The sequence below is a fragment of the Pleurodeles waltl genome, chromosome 3_1 (genome assembly GCF_031143425.1).
Source record: "Pleurodeles waltl isolate 20211129_DDA chromosome 3_1, aPleWal1.hap1.20221129, whole genome shotgun sequence".
In the NCBI taxonomy this organism is placed as follows: Eukaryota; Metazoa; Chordata; class Amphibia; order Caudata; family Salamandridae; genus Pleurodeles; species Pleurodeles waltl.
Window position 1 is genome coordinate 1595883469 of NC_090440.1, and position 27758 is coordinate 1595911226.

The 27758-nt window shown below is 44.9% G+C and overlaps 1 long non-coding RNA gene across 1 annotated transcript; it reads left to right on the top strand.

Annotated features, from left to right (window-relative positions):
* Nucleotides 1–1184: 1184 nt before the first annotated feature.
* Nucleotides 1185–27758, top strand: LOC138285373 (uncharacterized). The gene is made up of 3 exons (XR_011201583.1): nt 1185–1245; nt 7085–7114; nt 27431–27758. It is a non-coding gene; the product is annotated as an uncharacterized lncRNA (long non-coding RNA).

Sequence of the window (27758 nt, forward strand, 5' to 3'; positions counted from 1 at the left end):
CATTCCTCCAATCCCAATATCACACTTCAGCATGACTAATTTGTTTTCTTTACTCCCATCTGATTGCTGGTTTCCGTTACTTCCACAATCAACATGTCATATCGTCTGTTGATTTCCTGTGTCTCATCCACCATATTAACTTTAAAATTCCTGCAAACCTTTGCTAAATGCCTCATTCTTTCCACAATTTCTACAATTAATATTCCTGACAAAACATTTGGGGTTATTTGCCAGATGACCAACATTCCCACACTTGTAACATGTGATCTTGGATTCTTTCTGTGCATCACCACCAATCTTCATCCTTCCAGATATTTTCTGCACAAGATCACTTTCTTGAACACTATCACAAGTTGAAACTCTTGCCAGAATGTACGTAGAACCAGATTCCATAAGAGTACCAGAATTGGAACCCGCATCTTTCATTTCTTTTGCCCAGAAGATGGCATGTTCCATACTTTCGGCAATAGTTATTGTTTCTTGTACAGATGGATTCTTTGCTAACAATTTCTCTTGAACTTTTGGGTTGTTGGAACAATGCACAAGTTGATCTTGTATCAGAGACTCAGTTAGATCAGCAAAATCACACATTTTTGCTAACGTCTTGAGTGATGCAATATAGTTACCAAGTCTCTCATCTTTAGCTTGTATTCTCATGAAAAACGAATGTCTCTCCATAACAATGTTTATACGACCTCCAAAATATTTTTTAAGCATCATGAGTGGCATTTCAAAAACATCTCTAGGTTCCCCTTCAGCAGTATCAATGTTTATTAGATTGAGGCCATCATAAATGTTCTGTCCTTCAATCCCTAAATTGTGCAAAAGAATGCCTTGGTTCCTTGCCGGGGAAAATTTCTCACCACCAATACCAATTAAATAAGAATCAAACAAGTTTATACATTTTTTCCAAGGCAATATCGGCTCACCTCATTCAGATAAAACTTGTGGTGGTTGAGACATACTGAGAGGAGATTGATGCAACATATTTAATATAATCAAACATCAAAAGAAAACAAAAAAATGTAATATTAATCTTTGTAGAAAGTTAATAAAATTTATTAACTAATGTCATTGAAAATCAGTTAATTAATTTCTCCACTTTTCTACCTCTTTGTTGTTTTTGTTTTTCCTGAGAGGTACCGTTTAATTCCCCTTTCCACTTCCTCAATGTCCCAGAGTGCAAATAGGAAATGACATCACCATTGCAACAAACGAGGACTCCAAAGACGAATAGCAGCGAAGGTAAGAGAGAATAAAAAAATCCTTAATAAAACATTAACAGCAGTAACAGTGCGGTATTTGTACTTTTGCTTTAGAGAACTTCCGCTTCAGCGCGCGTCTTTATGTATACGCGGCTTTTGAGGCACACTCTGTTGCTCTCACTCTCTGCATGCATACACAGTTTAATTGTGCTCGCGGTATGCGCTCGTGGACAGGGCGTCTGTTGTGATTATAAAACAGCAGGACGAACACTTCACTTCACAATGGTGTATTATAAATTATTTTGCCCGACTGAGCCACCAGTCACCAAATGCCAATTATCGAGACACAAAATACGATACCCTTTTGAAATCCGACGCTTGTATCAATCCGCCGGGAAATGTTTACAGTGCACACATAGGTTTGTTGAACAGGCGGATGCCTCAGCTGTCAGCTTGTCGCCATTTGACGCAGAACCGTTTCCTTTTTCATTAAAGACATTTAATAGGCATCCACCAACAAATAATCCAGTACCACCAGTTTAGATACTTCTCCTCTACTCCAACCATCCCACATGGAATCCTACATGATGTAGCATTCCACTTTTGACATCATCACTTAAAGAAACTTCTATTCACATATAACCATAACAGAATGATTTTGAGGATGCCTACTGTCATGCATGTGAAGGGTTTTTCAAATATGTATTGTACATAGTATATACCATTGCACTCACAAAAATGCCTTGCATGAAGGCAATTTCACTTTTATTCCAGTGGTAAATATTTAGTTCTATGGAAAAATACTTTGTCACATATACATTATTAGGTACCCATAAATTAAAAACCTTAAACAAGGGGTCAGGGTGGGAACAAATTCTTATTATCACAAAAGAAGTCACACTTAGCCAATACAATTCAATCAGATATGGAAAATCTGCTCTTATACAATTAAACATGTTTATTTTTTATTTTTATAAAGTTCATATCATACTGCATGCTTCATAAATTTTCATAAATTTTCTACCATTCTATCAACTTAGATTTCTTCCAGACATTTAAGAAACATAAATACATAAAGACAATACACTCATAGTCACATATAGCACATTTCAAAAAACAATATTCTTAAATTTCTACAGTTGTAGCTTCCTCAAATTAACATTTTTGTACACATCTTCCTCTTTGGACATAATATTCAGAAACAACTCCTTGTTGTTTACAATGTAGAATATAAATAAATCCGATCAACACGTTTAGGTGCTGTAACAAAAATGTAGTGCACTTTTATCAAGAGCAAAATGTATTCACACAGAGTTGATAAGCATACTCAACGGTGAAAGATATTTATCTCATTCTGGTACTTAATTTATATTGCATCAAAAGCAGACATTGATTTCTCATATACAGCTTGTCGGCTCATTTCTCAAATTAATTTAATCTCGATGTGCGCCTGTGATTAGCCCAAGGACTCAAAGATCTCTTTGTATCTCTTTTTAATACTTCGGGTTCTATAATGTTTTTTTAAATGGAATGGCATACACAGCTTTAAGACTTTTGTGGCCTCTCAGCAGTTTTTAAAATAGAAGTTGAAAATTCGTGGGCACACGTGCACACGTGTGCACTCTCGCTTCTACCCATCCACTAACAAGCACACTTATGCTTGCACTGGGCATCCTTGTGGGAATAAAAGCAACACCTTCAAATACTAGGCATCCCCACGCGTATGTAAAATTCGGGGTGTGTGCATGAGACTTAGGATGAATAGCAGAGATTGCCCTTTGATGAAGTTAGTAGTGGGCTTCGAAATGCCCCAGGAGGCTTTTTTATCATTACCTTCAGCTTTTTTATTGTTACCATTGACTAATCCCTTGTTTAGATATTGCTATCACAGTTACCCAGTGTGTGACTACAAAGGGTTCTCCAGTACATAACTTCGGGAGGGCCTGACACCCTATCTCTAAGGGTGAGACCAAAATGATGGATGCAAGGAGATCTGCCTTAATCACTGTGAGGATTATACCGTGCCACCTAACTGTGCCGCATTTCACACGTGTGTTTGCTGTTTCACCCTGGCACATGTAAATAATGATTGAGTCCCTGTTACCACGCAACATGGGCTTTTCATTTTAATTTATTATTTTCGTATGATTTCTTCTCTGTGTTTGTTCATTTCTTTTATTGTTCCTTCTAGGAAACAATACAAAAACATAAAATGCATGTATTCCACACTTTCTTCTGCATGTTGAAATATGTGAGCTGTATGTGTGTTGTATAAATGAGTGGGCACAATTAATATACATTGCCGGGATCCTAGTCCTGTTGAATGCATGGACCCCGCTTGGGGCCATTTGGCAGAAACATGTTGACCCAGATCCATACTATGCAGGAGTATAAAGTCTCTCAGGCATCCTAATTTAGATTTTTTATTCATCTCCGTGGTCCTCAATCATTGAAGGAGCACTTGAGACACCCTCAGAGATTTTTAGTCTCACATTCCAGATCCCACTTCATCACAAGACCAAGCATAGGCACTTAGCACAGCGTAGGAAGGGCATTCATCATTATAATCATTATTGATGAAAGAAGAAACTCTCTGAAGTAGCACAACATCTGGGTAGGTGCATCAGGGCTTACCTATCATTTTTGTTTTTAAATATGTTGGTTCCTCCCAGAACACACATGCAGGACAGACAAAGTGCACTAATTAAAATGGGTAATGCCCTTTAGTGACTTGTGATTTAATCCGCATTGCTTCTTGTTTATTGTAAATTGAGCTGGGCGAGTGCAATCCGCGATGGCCCTTTCCCTCTCATTCCTACCTATCCTCTCTGGCCTAAGGTTTTTTTTGAGGTTATAAGTCACACAATGGCCAGCTAGATCCTGTCTTGATTTGCATTAAGCTTCATGTGCATATTTGTGTGTGCTGAAGGACATTACTGTTAGGCTTGCTCTGATGGGCTGATATATATTTCTGTTGCTCAACTTCAGATAGCTGTTATATTCAAAGGCATTTTGTGACCATAATAAGGCTTTGATACCATTCTATATGCCTATGTATGAACCAAGTCAGTTGACTTCTTCGGTCAACATAATGGCTTCTAGCCATGTTGTGTGCATAAGGATACCATGGGGTTTGTGTAACGCTGATGCAGTGTAAAGTGTCAGTGTAACGTGGAGGGTGATGATGCCAAGGTGTCCATGATGATGTGATACATGTTGTTTAATGTGTACAGTTTGTGAAGAAGGAAGTGTTAAAATAACTCAATCTATTGACATGGCAAATCCTTAGGAAATATATATTGTTTGGAGTCACGTTGTATGCATGAGAGTAAAATGTGTTTTGCCCAATGCATAGAGTTGTTGTAGTCAGTAGACTTGATATGAATTTGATGCTGGAATGGCTACTACCTAGCCAACAATCTAGCATGAAGCCCATCTTTATGCATGATAGAGCCACACACAAAAATCTGCAGGACACACAAAGCGATGCAATTTAAGCTCTACATTCAAAGACATATCCTACAGCAGACACCTGCAGAGACCCACAACATTGACAAAGACAACAAAAACATTGAATAAGTAAAAACGCTTGACAGTGATTTCCCTCTTCTAGACTGAGGTACACGAAAGGTTGAATAACCCAACCTGCATGTCAATCTAGTGAGCAGAGAGACCTTACAGAAATGTCTATATGCCTTGCATCGTTGTTGCAGTTTCGGTACCTTCAAGCCCAACCTTTAAGATTTCATAACAGGTTGAATTCTGTTTTTTATTGTTTGTGCAAGTTCCACAATGCAATGTTCTAACGGAGCACTGCTCCACAGCTTCTGACCTAATACATGACGCAGCACACATGGTTGATTAGACTGCCAAATCTGAGTGCCCTTGCAGAGAGATGGGAGACCAGCCTGTTAGACAAACCAACTGGGCAAATCTTGTGAAAAGCATGGTGGATAGCACATAGTACCTTTATACAGTCTCACAGTCGTGCCCCATATATTTTGCATATTAATAACCAAAATATCTGAGAAAGCAAGACCTAAAGGATTGCCATAATCAAGGTGCAAGAGAATCATTGGGAAATGGTCAGGATCTTCCACAAAAGGCACAGCTGCAAACAACAGAAAGAACAGACTTTTTTTAATTGTACCTCGCTTGGTCTTTGAAAATCACAGCCCAGGTTGCTTACCCTTGAATAACACTGCCAGCTGACCTTGCTTGACTAATATGACTTGTCACTATTTGCAATCAAGATTTCAGTCAAGTGGTCCTTCATTTTAAGGAAACTCACAGTCATCCAGTTATGAATTGCTACAAAGAACTCAGAAGCCTTCCCCACTCCACCCAACGCTGACTGGTAAACTTAATTGACAGCATAAATGCAAGCTCACTATAAGAAATTAAAGCAGGGACCTGTGATAAGTGATTACAGTCTCTCATTCAAGTTAATTAATGCATGGTATTTAACCGCTTTAGTGCGGGCGTCAGCCACTGGCCGACGCCCACACTACCACTCTGGTGTGGGTCACGACCTGTGGCCGACACCAGTGAGGGTTTTAAAAAATCCTCCAGTGCAATGCACAGGAGAATATATATATTTTTTTATTACCATGGGAGACGCTGAAGAACTTCTGCATCTCCTACCATCCTCCCACATGCCCCTCTGTGATGACGCACTGACATCACATGTTTCCCCACTGGAGCAGCGGAGGAGCAGGTAAGCATCCTCTGCCTACTCCAGTGGGAAAAAAAAGCCAAAATGGCCTCCCCAGATGCCAGGGAGGTATCAATGGAATGGGGAGAGTCTCCCTTTTCCATCAATGCCTTCCTGGAACAGTTTCCTGGTCATGGATCGCAGGACAGCTGCGATCCATGGCCAGGAAACGCCCCTAGGCACAAGGGTTCTCGTTTGGGGGGGTCAGCCCCCGCGTAAATGGGCCGCCCCCCCAAATCCCTGTGAGGGCATAAATAAATAAAATACATAAATTGGGGTTCTTCTGGAGGGCGATTGCGCCTCCCAGATAATAAAAGAAATTATTTTCTTTTCAAAAAGAAAAAACAACAAAATGGCGGGGGCAGCCCTTCAAACACGGGCCACCCCTGGGGCCGAATTTTATTGCAATAGTTTTCCCTGGGGGGGCAATTGCACCCCCCCCCCAGAGAATATATTTTTTTTAAAAAGAAAATGTTGGGCTCAGTTCTTGGGATGATCCCCTATAGGGCCATTATTTTTTATACATGTGATTTTTTTTATTTATTTATACATTTGTGCTTGACACATGAATGAAAAAAAAGTGATGTAGAGAGTCAGTCTCTCTCTCTCTCTCTCTCTCTCTATATATATATATATATATATATATAAAACGAGAGACAAATCTCTATAGATATGTATTTATATATATTTTACATTTTTTTTATTTTTTATTTTTACATGTGTTGTTTTCCGGGAGCCACAATTACCCCCCCCCAGGAAAACCACACATACAAAAAGTTAAAAAGTGATATATATATGTATATATATGGAGAGAGAGATAGAAATAGACCTGTCTTTTGTCTATTGGCAGTTTTGACGCCATGAAGTAGCGCAGATGGTTTATTTTCCTGCTGCAAAGGATATACATTTATATGTATTTAGCTGAGTGGTTTAGTAAAACCAAGCGTTACCTGCGCTTTAAACCAAAGAAAATGTATGTGCGAGGGGGACTATGGAGATTTGAGGAGCACTTTTGCTGGGTTGTACTGAGGGAATTAGAAGAGGTGGTCATGGGAGGCAGAGCATCAAAAATGACTCAGTGCTACCAGCGCTAAAGGCTGTGATGATGGGTATGTGGTAAGGTGAAGTAATACTTTGTCTTTTTTGTTTTTTTCATTGTCTTCAGAGAATCTGCCGAATCGGAGAAGAAGCTAAGGTAAGGTGACGACATTTACTATTGGACGCATCACACACACACCCACGAGCAATTTTGTGGCTCGATCTGCCTTCTACCTAGGCTATTACTTTAGAGGGACAGTTTAGCCAGTAGCAGAAATTGCGTCTTGTGTAGAATCAGAGACTGAGCAGCAGATACTGAGCCAGCATCTGAGGGAGAGGACGATGGGGCAGAATCTGGGAGTGATTTTTCAGTCGGCGGAGTTCCATCCAATGACACCTCCTCCAGTGATTCTGAAGGAGACGATGACGACAGCTGTGCTGTCTCTTCGCAAGCACAGTCTGTGCAGGGGGACAATATCGGGTTAGCCGAACCCAGAGAGCAGGTGCATGCAGCCACAAGCACAGAGAGAGTGGTCTCTTGGCAGCCCCCTGTTTAGTTCAGCCCCAAATTCCACCTTTTACTGGTGACACTGGATGGAAAGTCGATTTGGCCAACTTTTTGCCAGTCGACTACGTCCATCTATTTTTGGATGTCGACTTCCTTCAGGAAATTGTGCAGCAAACAAATTTACGTGCAGACCAATTTCTGAGGGAGCGTGGAGGCACTCTAGGGCTCTGTTCTAGTGCACGCCAGTGGACTCCCACTTCGCTGAAGATATTTTTGGGCCTTACACTCAAAATGGGGTTAGTGCAGAAACCCACCTTGCAGTCCTACTGGACGACTCGCACGGTTTGGGTAACCCCCACCTTCGCACCATACATGAGCAGAGATCATTTTTTTGCAATGACAATTCTGCTGCTTTGCCCTGGTACTATCCAGACCATGACAGGTTGTTCAAAATTCGGCCTGTCATGGAACATTTGTCTGCCAGGTTTCCAGAGATCTATACTCCTGGAAAGAATATAGCAGTCGATGAGTCCTTGATCCTGTACAAAGAACAGCTGCTGTTCAGACAGTACATTATGAGCAAAAGAGCTCGCTGTAGCATAAAGCTGTACATGCTGTGTGAGAGCTCTTCTGGCCATCTGTACAGCTTGAGAGTATATACAGGGAAGGACTCTACCCTAAATCCTGTAGGTTGCCCTCCCGCGTTAGGGGTCACAGGTAGGATTGTATTGGAACTTGTCCAGCCACTCCTTTACAAAGATTATAACCTTTATGTGGACAGTTTCTATACAGGAGTAGAGATGTTCAGTGAGCTCTACAAAGCTGGCACTGTGGCCTGCGGTACAGTTTGTTGTAAACGCAAAGAATTCCCACAGGTGCTTGTTTGCAAGAAGCTCCGGAAATCCCAGACTACTGCATTGCATTCTAATGAACTGCTTGCAGTCAAGTTCTTGGATAGGCGTGATGTATACATGATCACTACAATTCATGATGAGAGCACTTCCCCCAACACGGTTTGGGGTCAGATGGCCGAAGTCCACAAGCCCATCTGTATACTTGATTACAATAAGTACATGGGCGGAGTGGACAAGAACAACCAGGTTCTTCAACCATACAATGTGTGTCATAAAACTCACACTTGGTACAAGAAACTGTTTACCCACCTGATCCAGATGGCAACATACAATGTGTATGTTGTTTACCGTCAGACAACCACAGGAAGACTCATGACTTTCCTTGATTTCCAGTTGTCTGTAATTGAAAGCCTCACAGCTGTTACAGAAGCAGCAGCAACCTCTACCTCATATGTTCTGGAGGATGTGGCAAGGCTGCAGGAGCGACACTTTGCTGATCGCATTCCTAAAACACCCAAAAAGGATCGTTCATGTTGTTGCTGTAAAGTGTGCTCGAAGCATGGAAAGTGGCAGGAGAGTCAGTTTTACTGTCCCCAGTGCCCATCCCAACCAGGCCTCTGTGTCCTTACTTGCTGTACGTTGTATCATATTAAAGCAAAATTCTGGGAAACGACTGAGGTGGAGCTGCCTTTGGGTAATCCTTTCAGTGGCTGTGCATGGATACCGAACATCCATGGGCCACTGCTTTGTTAGGCAAGGAGCCCCAGACTGTTCCTTCATCTATTTCAGGAAATCATGGACTTCCTTATGGCCTGCTTGAGATCTATAGCCACCGTCAGAACGTGGTAGGTGTTCTGTTCAATTAACGTGCATTATAGTCCCCATACTACACATACTAGTGGACAGAACATATGCCACATTGTCACAGAGTACCTGTGTGGCAGAATGTTAAAATCATGAATTTTGAAGTATTTGTTAGGGAACTTATGTATACTACACAATGACAACCATGATTGCCAACGAGAACTACAGTAAGTGTAATAAGTCAAACAAATGTCCTGTTGGACATATTCACCAACATTTCTACTTGTTTGAAATTGTGCAAACTCAATTTGTAGCTTCACTTTCAAAGCGAAAGTAGAAGTGTTGGTGAATGAGTCCCACAGGATATTTGTTGGATTTTTTACTTTAGAGACCTTAAGATTTCTTCACCAGCATGTCTGCCTTAGTTTCAACAGTAGATATGCTCGCTCATTTTGAGGAATAGGCCTCCCAAGGCATACTCGGACACCCCCAACTTGCATCCACAAACTAATACAGGTTCACTTGGCAATTATACAGGATTAGTCAGGACTCTGATGAGGACAGAGACATGAATTGGTAAGGAAAGCGTATAGTAGGTGTGCCTTCATAGGGATATTACATAGGTAGAAGGCAGATAGTAAAGGTAGTACTACATCATCTACACCACCTATGGATTCAAACCCATTGATGCCATCCCAGCACTGAAGAACAATGACACGTATGGGTCAGTGTTTGACCTGCTTTTCATGTTCATCCTCCATCAGAACTTAGTAGATGCTCAGTTTGCTGTAAGATAAGTGCATTACACTCACAGCACTGCACATAATGTTGGCTGGGACACATGCTACGTTATCACGGACTTCCCTGTGTGCCAAACGCTACCCTTTTTCATAGCCTATGACCTTCTCTTTAAGGAACGTCATGAGAATTCCCCAGCATCTCTCCATTAGTTTCAAAGGTAGTTGTGCTCACTCAGTTCGAGGAATCGCTTTGTACGGCATACTCGGACACTCCCAACTTGCATCCACAAACTGGAAGGAGTTGGATTTAGCACAGTGAGTGCGTTAAAGGTGCATGAAAAACATGTCTTCCTGAGCCTCAGGTGGCTGTCGTGGGAGTCATTAGTAAAGGTTCGTTACGCATGCCTTCGGTAATGTTCAGGAAGAAGGAGGCGGTTACTTGACAGGTGGCAAAATGTAGTAAAACTTATTCCGTTCTGTGGCGTATGAATGTGATGGGCCCTTGTCTGGCAGCAGTAAGTTAATGTGAGTGCAGTGATTGGTTGGATTGGGCCCGTGGTTGGCGGTATGATCGGGTTGTTTGTGGTGCATGAATGGCATGTGAATGGACCATAAAGAGGTTGGTTCCTGGACGTGGCTTTATGGCCCACCTTCAGAAGGCTTGGTTTCAATATTCAGATACTTTGATAAGTATTCATGCTTTGACACCATAATTTCTGGTGGTGCTAAAAGCATTCAGTGTGAGTGGTGGATTAACTTCAACATACTAGCACCAGGGGAGTCCAAGGGTGTAGGGCTTGCGTGGCTCTCACCAGTTTTCCTTCACCCAGAATCCCGTTGAAATCGCAAAATTTGCTTAAAAAACACTTTTGCCTTGCATTGCAGTGAGAGGAAGTCCTGGGATCTGCAGGCAGCCACAAATTTTCCACCACTCAGCATTCCACTAAGTCTCCAGCGAAATACTGCCTCACTTTAGTGACTGAGAAAGTGACCACAACAGGGAAGTACCCAAAACGGAAATTACCTACCACAAAACAGCCTCCTTCTGTAAGTCAGTCACCTGAGTGTTTGGTCCTGGGCTCGGCAGCCACACAGGGAAACGTACCAAATCCAGACATTTCTGGAAACTAGACACCCGAGGCAGTCCATGGAAGTGTGGCGTGTTTGGATTTCACAAAGTTTTCTTACCCAGAATACCCTGCAAAAGAGAAACATTGATTAAAAACACAACTTTTCCTTGCTTTTTCATCACAGAAACTGCAGCAGTGTGCAGGGATCCACAAAATTCCTACCACTCATTGTTTCTCTACTTGTCCTGATAAAAACACAACCCCACCTGTGTGCCTGTGCCTACGTCAGAAATGGATCACTCCCATTGACCCTTGTGTGATCCATTCCTGTCGCAGGCAATAGCCTACCCACACAAGTGAGGTACCATTTTTATGGGTAGACTTGGGGTAATGCTGGTTGGAAGGAAGTTTGTGGCTCCCCTCAGATTCCAGAACTTTCCATCACCGATATATGAGCAAAAAGTGTTTTTTTGGCCACATTTTGAGATTTGCAAAGGATTCTGGGTAACAGAACCTGGTGAGAGCTCTCCAAGTCACCCCATTCGGAATTCCCCTAGGTATATAGTTTTCAAAAATGTATATGTAGGAAGTTGGCTCTGTATGTGCTATTTCAAAGTAAGGAATAGCATGCACAGAGTCCAAGGGTTCCCCTTAGAGGTAAGATATTGGCAAAAAGAGATAATACTAATGCTCTATTTTGTGGTAGTGTGGTCGAGCAGTAGGCTTATCAAAGGAGTAGTGTTAAGCATTTGTTGTACGTACACACAGGCAATAAATGAGGAACACACACTCAGAGACAAATCCAGCCAATAGGTTTTGTTATAGAAAAATATATTTTCTTAGTTTATTTTAAGAACCACAGGTTCAAATTTTACATGTAATATCTCATTTGAAAGGTATTGCAGGTAAGTACTTTAGGAACTTTGAATCATTTCATTAGCATGTATACTTTTCACATAAAACACAATAAGCTGTTTTAAAAGTGGACACTGCAATTTTCACAGTTCCTGGGGGAGGTAAGTTATTGTTAGTTTTAACAGGTAAGCAAGTCACTTACAGGTTTCAGTTTTTGGTCCAAGGTAGCCCACCGTTGGGGGTTCAGAGCAACCCCAAAGTTATCACACCAGCAGCTCAGGGCCGGTCAGGTGCAAAGGTCAAAGAGGTGCCCAAAACACATAGGCTTCAATAGAGAGAAGGGGGTGCCCCGGTTCCAGTCTGCCAGCAGGTAAGTACCCGCGTCTTCGGAGGGCAGACCAGGGGGGTTTTGTAGGGCACCGGGGGACACACAAGTCAGCACAAAAAGTACACCCTCGGCAGCGCCCTCAGGGGGCGGCCGGGTGCAGTGTGCAAACACGCGTCGGGTTTGTAATGGTTTTCAATGAGAGATCAATGGATCTCTTCAGCGTTGCAGGCAGGCAAGGGGGGGGCTCCTCGGGGTAGCCACAACCTGGGCAAGGGAGAGGGCCTCCTGGGGGTCACTCCTGCACAGGAGTTCCGTTTCTTTAGGTGCTGGGGGCTGCGGGTGCAGGGTCTTTTCCAGCCGTCGGGAAATGGAGTTCAGGCAGTCGCGGTCAGGGGGAGCCTCGGGATTCCCTCTGCAGGGGTCGCTGTGGGGGCTCAGGGGGGACAACTTTGGTTACTCACAGTCGTAGAGTCGCCGGAGGGTCCTCCCTGAAGCGTTGTTTCTCCACCAGTCAAGTCGGGGTCGCCGGGTGCAGTGTTGCAAGTCTCACGCTTCTTGCGGGGAGTTGCAGGGGTCTTTAAATCTGCTCCTTGAAACAAAGTTGCAGTTCTTGTGGAGCAGTGCCGCTGTCCTCGGGAGTTTCTTGTCTTTCTTGAAGCAGGGCAGTCCTCAGAGGATTCAGAGGTCGCTGGTCCCTTGGAAAGCGTCGCTGGAGCAGGGTTCTTTGGAAGGCAGTAGACAGGCCGGTAAGTCTGGAGCCAAAGCAGTTGGTGTCTTCTGTTCTTCCTCTGCAGGGGTTGTTCAGCTCAGCAGTCCTTCTTCTTCAGGTAAGTTGCAGGAATCTAAATTCTTAGGTTCAGGGGAGCCCTTAAATACTAAATTTAAGGGTGTGTTTAGGTCTGGGGGGTTTGTAGCCAATGGCTACTAGCCCTGAGGGTGAGTACACCCTCTTTGTGCCTCCTCCTAAGGGGAGGGGGTCAAATCCCTAATCCTATTGGGGGAATCCTCCATCTGCAAGATGGAGGATTTCTAAAAGTTAGAGTCACCTCAGCTCAGGACACCTTAGGGGCTGTCCTGACTGGCCAGTGACTCCTCCTTGTTGTTTTCTTTGTTTCCTGCGGCCTTGCCGCCAAAAGTGGGGGCCGTGGCCGGAGGGGGCGGGCAACTCCACTAGCTGGAGTGTCCTGCGGTGCTGTGACAAAGGGGTGAGCCTTTGAGGGTCACCGCCAGGTGTTACAGCTCCTGCCTGGGGGAGGTGTTAGCATCTCCACCCAGTGCAGGCTTTGTTACTGGCCTCAGAGTGACAAAGGCACTCTCCCCATGGGGCCAGCAACATGTCTCTAGTGTGGCAGGCTGCTGGAACCAGTCAGCCTACACAGATAGTTGGTTAAGGTTTCAGGGGGCACCTCTAAGGTGCCTCTGGGGTGTAGTTTACAATAAAATGTACACTGGCATCAGTGTGCATTTATTGTGCTGAGAAGTTTGATACCAAACTTCCCAGTTTTCAGTGTAGCCATTATGGTGCTGTGGAGTTCGTGTAAAACAGACTCCCAGACCATATACTCTTATGGCTACCCTGCACTTACAATGTCTAAGGTATTGCTTAGACACTGTAGGGGCACAGTGCTCATGCACTGGTGCCCTCACCTATGGTATAGTGCACCCTGCCTTAGGGCTGTAAGGCCTACTAGAGGGGTAACTTATCTATACCTGCATAGGCAGTGAGAGGCTGGCATGGCACCCTGAGGGGAGTGCCATGTCGACTTACTCGTTTTGTTCTCACCAGCACACACAAGCTGGCAAGCAGTGTGTCTGTGCTGAGTGAGTGGTCTCCAGGGTAGCATAAGACATGCTGCAGCCCTTAGAGACCTTCCTTGGCATCAGGGCCCTTGGTACCAGGGGTACCACTTACAAGGGACTTATCTGGATGCCAGGGTGTGCCAATTGTGGAATCAAAAGTACAGGTTAGGGAAAGAACACTGGTGCTGGGGCCTGGTTAGCAGGCCTCCGCACACTTTCAATTCAAAACATAGCATCAGCAAAGGCAAAAAGTCAGGGGGTAACCATGCCAAGGAGGCATTTCCTTACACAACCCCCCCCCCCAAACGAAAGAGGATGAGACTAACCTTTCCCAAGAGGGTCTTCATTTTCTAAGTGGAAGAACCTGGAAAGGCCATCTGCATTGGCATGGGAAGTCCCAGGTCTGTGTTCCACTATAAAGTCCATTCCCTGTAGGGAGATGGACCACCTCAACAGTTTTGGATTTTCACCTTTCATTTGCATCAGCCATCTGAGAGGTCTGTGGTCAGTTTGAACTAGGAAGTGAGTACCAAAGAGGTATGGTCTCAACTTCTTCAGGGACCAAACCACAGCAAAGGCCTCCCTCTCAATGGCACTCCAACGCTGCTCCCTGGGGAGTAACCTCCTGCTAATGAAAGCAACAGGCTGGTCAAGGCCATCATCATTTGTTTGGGACAAAACTGCCCCTATCCCATGTTCAGAGGCATCTGTTTGCACAATGAATTGCTTGGAGTAATCTGGAGCTTTTAGAACTGGTGCTGTGCACATAGCTTGCTTCAGGGTGTCAAAGGCCTGTTGGCATTCTACAGTCCAGTTTACTTTCTTGGGCATTTTCTTGGAGGTGAGTTCTGTGAGGGCTGTCACAATGGATCCATATCCCTTCACAAACCTCCTATAGTACCCAGTCAAGCCAAGGAATGCCCTGACTTGAGTCTGGGTTTTTGGAGCTGCCCAGTCCAGAATAGTCTGGATCTTAGGCTGGAGTGGCTGAACTTGGCCTCCACCTACAAGGTGTCCCAAGTAAACCACAGTTCCCTGCCCTATCTGGCATTTGGATGCCTTGATAGAGAGGCCTGCAGATTGCAGAGCCTTCAAAACCTTCTTCAGGTGGACCAGGTGATCCTGCCAGGTGGAGCTGAAGACAGCAATATCATCAAGATAAGCTGCACTAAAGGATTCCAACCCAGCAAGGACTTGATTCACCAACCTTTGGAAGGTGGCAGGGGCATTCTTTAAACCAAAGGGCATAACAGTGAACTGATAATGCCCATCAGGTGTGGAGAATGCTGTCTTTTCTTTTGCTCCAGGGGCCATTTTGATTTGCCAGTACCCTGCTGTTAAGTCAAAGGTACTTAAGAATTTGGCAGCCCCTAATTTGTCTATTAGCTCATCAGCTCTAGGAATGGGATGAGCATCTGTCTTGGTGACAGAGTTGAGACCTCTGTAGTCCACACAAAACCTCATCTCTCTCTTTCCTTCTTTGGTGTGAGGTTTGGGGACTAGGACCACTGGGCTAGCCCAGGGGCTGTCAGAGTACTCAATTACTCCCAATTCCAGCATCTTGTGGACTTCCACCTTGATGCTTTCCTTAACTTGGTCAGACTGTCTAAATATTTTGTTTTTGACAGGCATGCTGTCTCCTGTGTCCACATCATGGGTACACAGGTGTGTCTGACCAGGGGTTAGGGAAAAGAGTTCAGCAAACTGCTGCAGGACCTTCCTACAGTCAGACTGCTGTTGGCTAGAGAGGGTGTCTGAGTAGATCACTCCATCCACTGAGCCATCTTTAGGGTCTGATGAGAGGAGATCAGGGAGAGGTTCACTCTCAGCTTCCTGGTCCTCATTTGTTACCATCAACAGATTTACATCAGCCCTGTCATGGAAGAGCTTAAGGCGGTTCACATGGATCACCCTCTTGGGGCTCCTGCTTGTGCCCAGGTCCACCAGGTAGGTGACCTGACTCTTCCTCTCTAGTACTGGGTAAGGGCCACTCCATTTGTCCTGAAGTGCCCGGGGAGCCACAGGCTCCAGAACCCAGACTTTCTGCCCTGGTTGAAATTCAACCAGTGCAGCCTTTTGGTCATACCACAACTTCTGGAGTTGTTGGCTGGCCTCAAGGTTTTTACTTGCCTTTTCCATGTACTCTGCCATCCTTGAGCGAAGGCCCAGTACATAGTCCACTATGTCTTGTTTAGGCTCATGAAGAGGTCTCTCCCAGCCTTCTTTAACAAGAGCAAGTGGTCCCCTTACAGGGTGGCCAAACAGAAGTTCAAAGGGTGAGAACCCTACTCCCTTCTGAGGCACCTCTCTGTAAGCGAAAAGCAGACATGGCAGGAGGACATCCCATCTCCTTTTGAGTTTTTCTGGGAGCCCCATGATCATGCCCTTTAATGTCTTGTTGAATCTCTCAACAAGGCCATTAGTTTGTGGATGATATGGTGTAGTGAACTTATAAGTCACTCCACACTCATTCCACATGTGTTTTAGGTATGCTGACATGAAGTTGGTACCTCTGTCAGACACCACCTCCTTAGGGAAGCCCACTCTGGTAAAGATACCAATGAGGGCCTTGGCTACTGCAGGGGCAGTAGTCGACCTAAGGGGAATAGCTTCAGGATACCTAGTAGGATGATCCACTACTACTAGGATGTACATATTTCCTGAGGCTGTGGGAGGTTCTAGTGGACCAACTATGTCCACACCCACTCTTTCAAAGGGGACCCCCACCACTGGAAGTGGAATGAGGGGGGCCTTGGGATGCCCACCTGTCTTACCACTGGCTTGACAGGTGGGGCAGGAGAGGCAAAACTCCTTAACCTTCAGGGACATATTGGGCCAGTAGAAGTGGTTGACTAACCTCTCCCACGTCTTGGTTTGTCCCAAATGCCCAGCAAGGGGAATATCATGGGCTAAGGTCAGAATAAACTCTCTGAAACCCTGAGGCACTACCACTCTCCTAGTGGCACCAGGTTTGGGATCTCTTGCCTTAGTGTACAGGAGTCCATCTTCCCAATAGACCCTATGTGTTCCATTTTTCTTGCCATTGGACTCTTCAGCAGCTTGCTGCCTAAGGCCTTCAAGAGAGGGACAGGTTTCTTGCCCCTTACACAGCTCTTCCCTTGAGGGTCCCCCTGGGCCTAAGAGCTCAACCTGATAAGGTTCCAGTTCCATAGGCTCAGTTCCCTCAGAGGGCAGAACTTCTTCCTGAGAAGAGAGGTTCTCTTTTTGGTGTTGTGTTGCAGCTGGTTTCCCAGCTGACTTTCCTTTTCTCTTGGTAGGCTGGGCCATTTTTCTAGACTCCAGCTCTACTTTTCCACCCTGTGCCTTGCACTGTGCCCTTGTCTTGACACACACCAGTTCAGGGATACCCAGCATGGCTGCATGGGTTTTCAGTTCTACCTCAGCCCATGCTGAGGACTCTAGGTCATTTCCAAGCAAACAGTCTACTGGGATATTTGAGGAGACCACCACCTGTTTCAGGCCATTGACCCCTCCCCACTCTAAAGTTACCATTGCCATGGGATGTACTTTAGTTTGATTGTCAGCATTGGTGACTGGATAGGTTTGTCCAGTCAGGTATTGGCCAGGGGAAACCAGTTTCTCTGTCACCATGGTGACACTGACACCTGTATCCCTCAGGCCCTCTACACTTGTCCCATTAATTAAGAGCTGCTGCCTGTATTTTTGCATGTTAGGGGGCCAGGCAGCCAGTGTGGCTAAATCCACCCCACCCTCAGAGACTAATGTAGCTTTAGTGTGACACCTGATTTGCTCTGGGCACACTGTTGATCCCACTTGGAGACTGGCCATTCCAGTTTTAGCTGGATGGGAGTTAGAAGTGGTATCTTTCTTGGGACAGGCCTTGTCTCCAGTTTGGTGTCCAGACTGACTACAGCTACGACACCAGGCCTTTTTGGGATAAAAGTTTTTACCCTTGTACCCAGAATTGTTTTGTGAAGAGGCTCTGGGCCCACCCTCCTGTGCAGGTTTTTGGGGGCCTGTAGAAGACTCTTTACTATTTTTGTTTTTGGCTGTCTCACCACCTTTCCCCTGGGGAGGTTTTGTGACCCCTTTCTTTTGGTCACCCCCTGTGGAAGTTTTGGACACCCTAGTCTTGACCCAATGGTCCGCCTTCTTTCCCAATTCTTGGGGAGAAATTGGTCCTAGGTCCACCAGATGCTGATGCAGTTTATCATTGAAACAATTACTTAACAGGTGTTCTTTCACAAATAAATTGTACAGCCCATCATAATTACTTACACCACTGCCTTGAATCCAACCATCTAGTGTTTTTACTGAGTAGTCTACAAAGTCAACCCAGGTCTGGCTCGAGGATTTTTGAGCCCCCCTGAATCTAATCCTATACTCCTCAGTGGAGAATCCAAAGCCCTCAATCAGGGTACCCTTCATGAGGTCATAATATTCTGCATCTTTTCCAGAGAGTGTGAGGAGTCTATCCCTACACTTTCCTGTGAACATTTCCCAAAGGAGAGCACCCCAGTGAGATTTGTTCACTTTTCTGGTTACACAAGCCCTCTCAAAAGCTGTGAACAATTTGGTGATGTCATCACCATCTTCATATTTTGTTACAATCCCTTTGGGGATTTTCAACATGTCAGGAGAATCTCTGACCCTATTTATGTTGCTGCCACCGTTGATGGGTCCTAGGCCCATCTCTTGTCTTTCCCTTTCTATGGCCAGGATCTGTCTTTCCAAAGCCAATCTTTTGGCCATCCTGGCTAACTGGATGTCCTCTTCACTGGAGTTATCCTCAGTGATTTCAGAGAAGTTGGTCCCTCCTGTGAGGGAACCAGCATCTCTGACTAATATTTGTGGAGTCAGGGCTTGAGAGGCCCTGTCTTCCCTAGATAGGACTGGTAGGGGGGAATCTTCCTCCAATTCACTATCTTCATCCTCTGTGTTGCCATCCACAGAGGGGTTGGCTCTTTCATACTCTGCCAACAGCTCCTGGAGCTGTTGTTTGGTAGGTCTGGAGCCCATTGTTATTTTCTTTATTTTACAGAGTGACCTTAGCTCTCTCATCTGTAGATGGAGGTAAGGTGTGGTGTCGAGTTCCACCACATTCACATCTGTGCTAGACATTATGCTTCTAAAAGTTGGAATACTTTTTAAGAATCTAAAACTAGTTCTAGAATCTAATTCAAACTTTTAACAACCTTTTAAACTCTAAAAGAAATGCTAACAGGGACTAACACAAGGCCCTACCAGGACTTTAAAGAATTTAGAAAAATTTCAAATTGCAAAAATCAATTTCTAATGACAATTTTTGGAATTTGTCGTGTGATCAGGTATTGGCTGAGTAGTCCAGCAAATGCAAAGTCTTTTACCCCACCGCTGATCCACCAATGTAGGAAGTTGGCTCTGTATGTGCTATTTCAAAGTAAGGAATAGCATGCACAGAGTCCAAGGGTTCCCCTTAGAGGTAAGATAGTGGCAAAAAGAGATAATACTAATGCTCTATTTTGTGGTAGTGTGGTCGAGCAGTAGGCTTATCAAAGGAGTAGTGTTAAGCATTTGTTGTACGTACACACAGGCAATAAATGAGGAACACACACTCAGAGACAAATCCAGCCAATAGGTTTTGTTATAGAAAAATATATTTTCTTAGTTTATTTTAAGAACCACAGGTTCAAATTTTACATGTAATATCTCATTTGAAAGGTATTGCAGGTAAGTACTTTAGGAACTTTGAATCATTTCATTAGCATGTATACTTTTCACATAAAACACAATAAGCTGTTTTAAAAGTGGACACTGCAATTTTCACAGTTCCTGGGGGAGGTAAGTTATTGTTAGTTTTAACAGGTAAGCAAGTCACTTACAGGTTTCAGTTTTTGGTCCAAGGTAGCCCACCGTTGGGGGTTCAGAGCAACCCCAAAGTTATCACACCAGCAGCTCAGGGCCGGTCAGGTGCAAAGGTCAAAGAGGTGCCCAAAACACATAGGCTTCAATAGAGAGAAGGGGGTGCCCCGGTTCCAGTCTGCCAGCAGGTAAGTACCCGCGTCTTCGGAGGGCAGACCAGGGGGGTTTTGTAGGGCACCGGGGGGGACACAAGTCAGCACAAAAAGTACACCCTCAGCAGCGCCCTCAGGGGGCGGCCGGGTGCAGTGTGCAAACACGCGTCGGGTTTGTAATGGTTTTCAATGAGAGATCAATGGATCTCTTCAGCGTTGCAGGCAGGCAAGGGGGGGGCTCCTCGGGGTAGCCACCACCTGGGCAAGGGAGAGGGCCTCCTGGGGGTCACTCCTGCACAGGAGTTCCGTTTCTTTAGGTGCTGGGGGCTGCGGGTGCAGGGTCTTTTCCAGCCGTCGGGAAATGGAGTTCAGGCAGTCGCGGTCAGGGGGAGCCTCGGGATTCCCTCTGCAGGCGTCGCTGTGGGGGCTCAGGGGGGACAACTTTGGTTACTCACAGTCATAGAGTCGCCGGAGGGTCCTCCCTGAAGCGTTGTTTCTCCACCAGTCGAGTCGGGGTCGCCGGGTGCAGTGTTGCAAGTCTCACGCTTCTTGCGGGGAGTTGCAGGGGTCTTTAAATCTGCTCCTTGAAACAAAGTTGCAGTTCTTGTGGAGCAGTGCCGCTGTCCTCGGGAGTTTCTTGTCTTTCTTGAAGCAGGGCAGTCCTCAGAGGATTCAGAGGTCGCTGGTCCCTTGGAAAGCGTCGCTGGAGCAGGGTTCTTTGGAAGGCAGGAGACAGGCCGGTAAGTCTGGAGCCAAAGTAGTTGGTGTCTTCTGTTCTTCCTCTGCAGGGGTTTTTCAGCTCAGCAGTCCTTCTTCTTCAGGTAAGTTGCAGGAATCTAAATTCTTAGGTTCAGGGGAGCCCTTAAATACTAAATTTAAGGGCGTGTTTAGGTCTGGGGGGTTAGTAGCCAATGGCTACTAGCCCTGAGGGTGAATACACCCTCTTTGTGCCTCCTCCCAAGGGGAGGGGGTCACATCCCTAATCCTATTGGGGGAATCCTCCATCTGCAAGATGGAGGATTTCTAAAAGTTAGAGTCACCTCAGCTCAGGACACATTAGGGGCTGTCCTGACTGGCCAGTGACTCCTCCTTGTTGTTTTCTTTGTTTCCTCCGGCCTTGCCGACAAAAGTGGGGGCCGTGGCCGGAGGGGGCGGGCAACTCCACTAGCTGGAGTGTCCTGCGGTGCTGTGACAAAGGGGTGAGCCTTTGAGGCTCACCGCCAGGTGTTACAGCTCCTGCCTGGGGGAGGTGTTAGCATCTCCACCCTGTGCAGGCTTTGTTACTGGCCTCAAAGTGACAAAGGCACTCTCCCCATGGGGCCAGCAACATGTCTCTAGTGTGGCAGGCTGCTGGAACCAGTCAGCCTACACAGATAGTTGGTTAAGGTTTCAGGGGGCACCTCTAAGGTGCCCTCTGGGGTGTAGTTTACAATAAAATGTAAACTGGCATCAGTGTGTATTTATTGTGCTGAGAAGTTTGATACCAAACTTCCCAGTTTTCAGTGTAGCCATTATGGTGCTGTGGAGTTCGTGTAAAACAGACTCCCAGACCATATACTCTTATGGCTACCCTGCACTTACAATGTCTAAGGTATTGCTTAGACACTGTAGGGGCACAGTGCTCATGCACTGGTGCCCTCACCTATGGTATAGTGCACCCTGCCTTAGGGCTGTAAGGCCTACTAGAGGGGTGACTTATCTATACCTGCATAGGCAGTGAGAGGCTGGCATGGCACCCTGAGGGGAGTGCCATTGCGACTTACTCGTTTTGTTCTCACCAGCACACACAAGCTGGCAAGCAGTGTGTCTGTGCTGAGTGAGGGGTCTCCAGGGTGGCATAAGACATGCTGCAGCCCTTAGAGACCTTCCTTGGCATCAGGGCCCTTGGTACCAGGGGTACCACTTACAAGGGACTTATCTGGATGCCAGGGTGTGCCAACTGTGGAATCAAAAGTACAGGTTAGGGAAAGAACACTGGTGCTGGGGCCTGGTTAGCAGGCCTCAGCACACTTTCAATTCAAAACATAGCATCAGCAAAGGCAAAAAGTCAGGGGGTAACCATGCCAAGGAGGCATTTCCTTACAGTATAGGTTTGGTAGGTTTCCCTAGGTGCAGGCTGAGCTAGAGGCCAAAATCCACAGTCAGGAACTTTAGAAAAAACAGGTCAGTTTTCTTTCGGAAAATGTGATGTGTCCATGCTGTGTTTTGGGGCATTTCCTGTCACAGACTCTAGGCCTACCCACACAAGTGAGTTAACATTTTTATTGGGAGACCTGGGGGAACGCTCGGTAGAAGGAAGTTTGTAGCTGCCCCCAAATTCCAGAACTTTCCATCACTGAAATGTGAGGAAAAAGTGTTTTTTTGCCAAATTGTGAATTTTGCAAAGGATTCTGGGTAACAGAGCCTGGCGAAAGCCTCACAAGTCACCCCATTATGAATTCCCCACACTGTCTAGTTTTAAAAAATGAATAGGTTTGATAGGTTTCCCTAGGTGCCGGCTGAGCTAGAGGCTAAAATCTACATCTAGGCACTTTGCAAAAAACAGGTCAGTTTTCTTTGGGAATATGTGATGTGTCCACGTTGTGTTTTGGGGCATTTCCTGTCACGGGCAATAGGCTACCCACACAAGTGAGGTACCATTGTTATCGGTGAGACTTAGGGCAATGCTAGGTGAAGGGAGATTTGTGGCTCCTCTTAGATTCCAGAACTTTCAATCACCGAAATTTGAGGGAAAAGTGTTTTTTGCCAAATTTTGAGGTTTGCAAATGATTCTGGTTAATAGAATCTGGTGAGAGCCCAACAAGTCACCTCATTCTGGATTCCCCTAGGTGTCTACTTTCCATAAATGTATAGGTTTGCTATGTTTTCCTAGGTTCCTTTTTTGTGGTGTGACCTGTCGCGGGCACTAGGCCTACTCACAAAAGTGAGGTACCATATTTATTGGGAGACAAGGGGGAACACAGAATAGAAGAACAAGTGTTACTGCCCATTGTCTTTCTCTACATTTCCTCCTTCCAAATGTACGACAGTGTGTAATAAAGAAGTCTATTTGAGAAATGACCTGTAATTCATATGCTAGTATGGGGACCCCTGAATTCAGATATTTGCAAATACCCCTACTTTTCAACATCTTATCTTGTGCCCATTTTGGAAATTCAAAAGTTCATTTGATACCTATTTTTCATTTTTTTTATTTCACCAAATGAATTGCTGTATACCCGGTATACAATGAAAACCCATTGTAAGATGCAGCCCATTTATTGGCTCTGGGTCCCTCGGCTGCTTGGTGAACCTATAAGCCCTATATATCCCCGCAACCAGAGGATTCTAGCGGATGTATCGGGTATTCCTTTTGAAAATTTGACAAGGCTGGAAATGTTACAGAGTAAAACGTGGAGAGAAATGGCTGTTTTTTTACCTCAATTTCAATATTTGTTTGTTTCAGCTGTTATTGTCTGTAGGAAAACCCTGTAGGATCTACACAAATGACCCCTTGCTGAATTCAGAATTTTGTCTACTTTTCCTAACTGTTTAGCTGTCCAGAATCCAGCATTGGTTTCACATTCATTTCTGTCACTAACTGGAAGTAGGCTAAAAGCACAAAAAATAGTAAAAATGGGGTATGGCCCAGTAAAATACCAAAATTGTGTTGAAAAAGGTGGTTTTCTGATTCAAGTCTGCCTGTTCCTGAAAGCTGGGAAGTTTGGGATTTTAGCACCACAAAGCCTTTTTTTATGCCGTTTTCAGGGAAAACACCACATGTTTTCATCTACAGCCCTTTTTTCCCATTTTTTGGAAAAACATTCAATTTTCGCTCTATTTTGGCTAATTTCTTGGTCTCCTCCGGGGGAACCCACAAACTCTGGGTACCTTTAGAATCCCTATGATGTTGTAAAAATGGTCGCAAATTTGGCATGGATAGCTCAAGTGGACAAAAAGTTATGTAGGCCTAAGCGTGAACTACCCCAAATAGTCAAAAACCGGCTCAGCACTGTGGGTAAGGGGAGGCCCAGAAGCTAAGGGGTTAAAAACAAATAATAGAAATACAAAAATAAGTACACAAACCTAATTTATATTATTTTTTAATAATTGTTTTAGACATAAATTACGATAAAACAAGATGATGCAGAGTTAAAGTGTCATAAAAATATATTTATTTAAATTAATAACAGAAAGAGATTGAGATGAAGTTAAATTTATCACCACTGAAGTTGGTTTTGGCATGGACGAGAAGAGAAAGCGATATTAAAATAGGGTTACAACGCATCAGATTTAAAACTAAACTGGCAAGCCATACAGCAGCTGCTGCGCCACACTGAGCCACAGTTGGCACCCAGCTTGCAGACACCCCACATCATTTAACCAGAGACCAAGCTGCTAGCTGTCCTCTACATGTTGGCAAGTGGCTCTTTTCAAACCACTGGTGCCCTGGTTGCCGGGATCTCACAGCCCTCATTCTCTGCCTTCCTTCCCAAGGTACTTGATGCCATCATCTCCATCACACCCCGCCACATCAGCTTCCCCAACACATAGCAGAAGCAGCAGGACACCAAACAGGGGTTCTATCAAATCAATGGCTTCCCGCACATGCTTGGTGCCATTGACTGCACACATGTCAGGATTGTGCCACCTGCTGCAACGGAAAATCTATACTGCAACAGGAAGCACACACACTCCATCAATGTGCAGGCCATTGTGGATCACCTTGGATTGTTCACCAACATCATGGCAAAGTATCCTGGGAGTGTACATGATTCATTCATCTTCCACCACAGCACCATCAATCAGCACTTCCAGGATGGACATCATGGCAATGGCCTACTTGTTGGTCAGTACAGAAACTTAGTTATTTACACACAGCACAGCAACCCTGTAGGACACACAACTCAAACACCACTACATTGACACATGGCCAGGAAGACACTGAGGTTGTGACACTGGTAGTCATGTTTGATATCCTGACCCAATGGGATACACACCTATGGACAAATGACGGATGCAAATAACAAGAGATGCCACTCCAGAGCCACACAGAACCAATTTAAAACCACACAGTGATAATGACATGGCCTTAACTGGCAGTACAACTTGGAAGATGAATCTTTCAATATAACATCAATAATACTCAATCACACACCCTGCCAACCAATACGTCCTGTGTAAGCGGTGTGCAGTGTGTTTTGCTGAAGGTCAAGCACCATGACACACATAGCATGATGATGCTGACTATAATGAAGGTGACATGGAATCATTGAGGCAGTACCAACATCTCACATCATTCCTGGGGTTATATTGCCCGCTAGCAATAAGGAAGTGGACTGTGCTATGAAAACATGTGGATGTGACTCTAATGCAAAGTGCACACTGCTACACATACGGATTGAGACAATTCCCCATATACATAACAGATGTACAGGCACATGGACCTTCTGACACTAAAACCTTCACCCCCACAACCAAGTTAACCAGCTTACCTGGAGCAAGTTCAGTAGTGTAGGTACGTGTTTGCACATGAGCCAACTCGGTGAGGGCACAAAAATAGGTTTGCATAGAACTTGTCATACGTGGGATAATTGTGCATTGTCAATTGTGAACAGTTCAGTGCTGCAAACGTATGGAGATGTGTTGTGCATTGTGACCTAGCCAAATCAAAGGGCCTCCCTGTTGTATTTCACCTGCAATTACATATGTCAAATTGAATGGGATGTTCAGCCCATGTAGTGCAACCGTGTTACCACCACAGTGGAATCGATTGTGTTAGGGTTTGTACACAGCAAAGAGCATGTCCCCTCTCACTGCACTAGTGGGTTCTGTAATAGCTCCCTTTTAAACTTACTATTAAAAGCCTTTCTTGTTATTTCACCTTCCCCCCCCCCTAGGCTTCTGTGTATGTTGTTTAATGTGCTGTTTTGTTTACACATTGGGCCTTGCTTTTACCAAGGCTTCTTTAAAACACTCCTCCCTAGGCCATGTGTTAATCCAACTCATTTGCATAATAACTGAAACTCTGCACACCTTTCAAGACCATGTGCAGCATGTGAGGACCACACCCAGCTCTTCAAACCACACCCAGCTCTGCACACCTTCCAAGAACATGTGCAGCATGTGAGGACCACACCCAGCCCTTCAAACCACACCCAGCTGTTTGAGCCACACCCAGCCCTGTCTATAAAAGGCATCCCCGAGCCTCACCCAGTGCTTGTGCTCGTCTACCTCCAGCTTACCTGAGAACAGATCCCTCGGCGCTGGCACTCCTGCTCTTTACAGACTTTCTTTGACTTCAATGGGCGCAGCTGCTGGCTCTTCCTTCTTCCGGTTTCCGGTTCCTCCTTGCCTCAGCCTCTCTCCTACGAGTAACCTGCAAAAGAGAAAGAAGACAAGGTTAGACTGATCAGTATCTCTTGCCAGCAACAAGTAAGTGCAAAACCTTTTATTACCTGAGGAAGCTTTGACGGCAATTTCTGGATTCGTGTATAGACAGTTTGAGGCGAAGTGCCTTCCACGAGCATTGTGATTCAGGCTCTTTGTTGCAGGAGTATTTTGCGGAACTTTGTGAAGCGGACATTGTTTTTTTTTTATGGAACTTTTGGGAATCGAACAGTGAAAACCATTGACAGCAAGGCAAACAGTAAATCAAGGACTTGCACAAATTACATGCTGTATTTTGATGTAAAAGTACAGTATTTGTTTTATAAAAGATTCTGGAAATATGGGAAAAGTGAGTCTACTATTGGGAATTTAGGCTTTAGTTATATTATGATGAATGTATGATATTGGTAATTCTGATAACGGTATTTGTTTAATGTTTTAGAAGCTTTACAGTAATAGAAAACACATCCCAGAGCAGTAACACATTCCAAACCTGGAAACTAGAGACCAGGATCCAAGAGGTACTTTTAGAAGAGAATTTCTAATAAATAAAGGGATAGTCAGGAACCCATTTAGGAATAGGTTGCACTTATCTGTTCTTTGTTTATGTTTCATTAGGCACCAGTTTCTACAGAAGTCAGAAAGGGCCGCAGATTTGTGCAGCACTTCAACAGTGGAAACGCAAGAACGGTGTTGTCTTTTTATTTTTTATTTTATCCACTTCCCCCCTTCCCTTGAGCTTCTGTTCTTAGTGCACTGTTTTAAAAACTAGTGTGCTGGAACAAGCAGTTTCAGGGTGGGGTCGGATTGTCTTCAACCTCCATCAGAACTGAACAAGAACTCAGGTGAGCTGGGCTTTGACAGATTGTGTGTGTGTGGAAGTATCATGTCACCTCCAGTGAAGGCACTTCTTTCACATTACATAATGCATGGGAGATACACACTGAACAGCAAGTTTCGAAATATACCACTGATATCAGGTCAATCAGCCGAACACCAGTTTTGATAGTCAAACAGCCCAATGCAGAAAGAACATCACAGAAGCGTAGGATCCCACACAATACCACAAACACTGATGAGTCACAGATGACACAAGATGACAACTGCCATGCAAAGTGATAATCAAGGTGCAACCAACAACCAAATATTTACCCTCATTTTCTCTTTCAGCTGATCAGGGTTAAGGGATCCAGCCATGGATCATGACCCCATTTACCAACCTAAGCACTACAGCAGAGCGTGCCTATAATGAGGCACATTGTATGACACGCACACAGTTGAGAGGACTTTTGGCATCCTGAACTCCAGATTCCCCTCTATGAACCACACCCACAAATGCCTGAAGGGGAGGATGCTGTCTGTGAAAATGAGGTGGAACATCCAAACACAGCTGCAGGATTGTGTCACACACAACACATCGTACTAAACTTCTTCTAACTATAGTCACCATCACCACTTTGTTATCATATGTCATTAAACACCTAACTTCATCACTCAA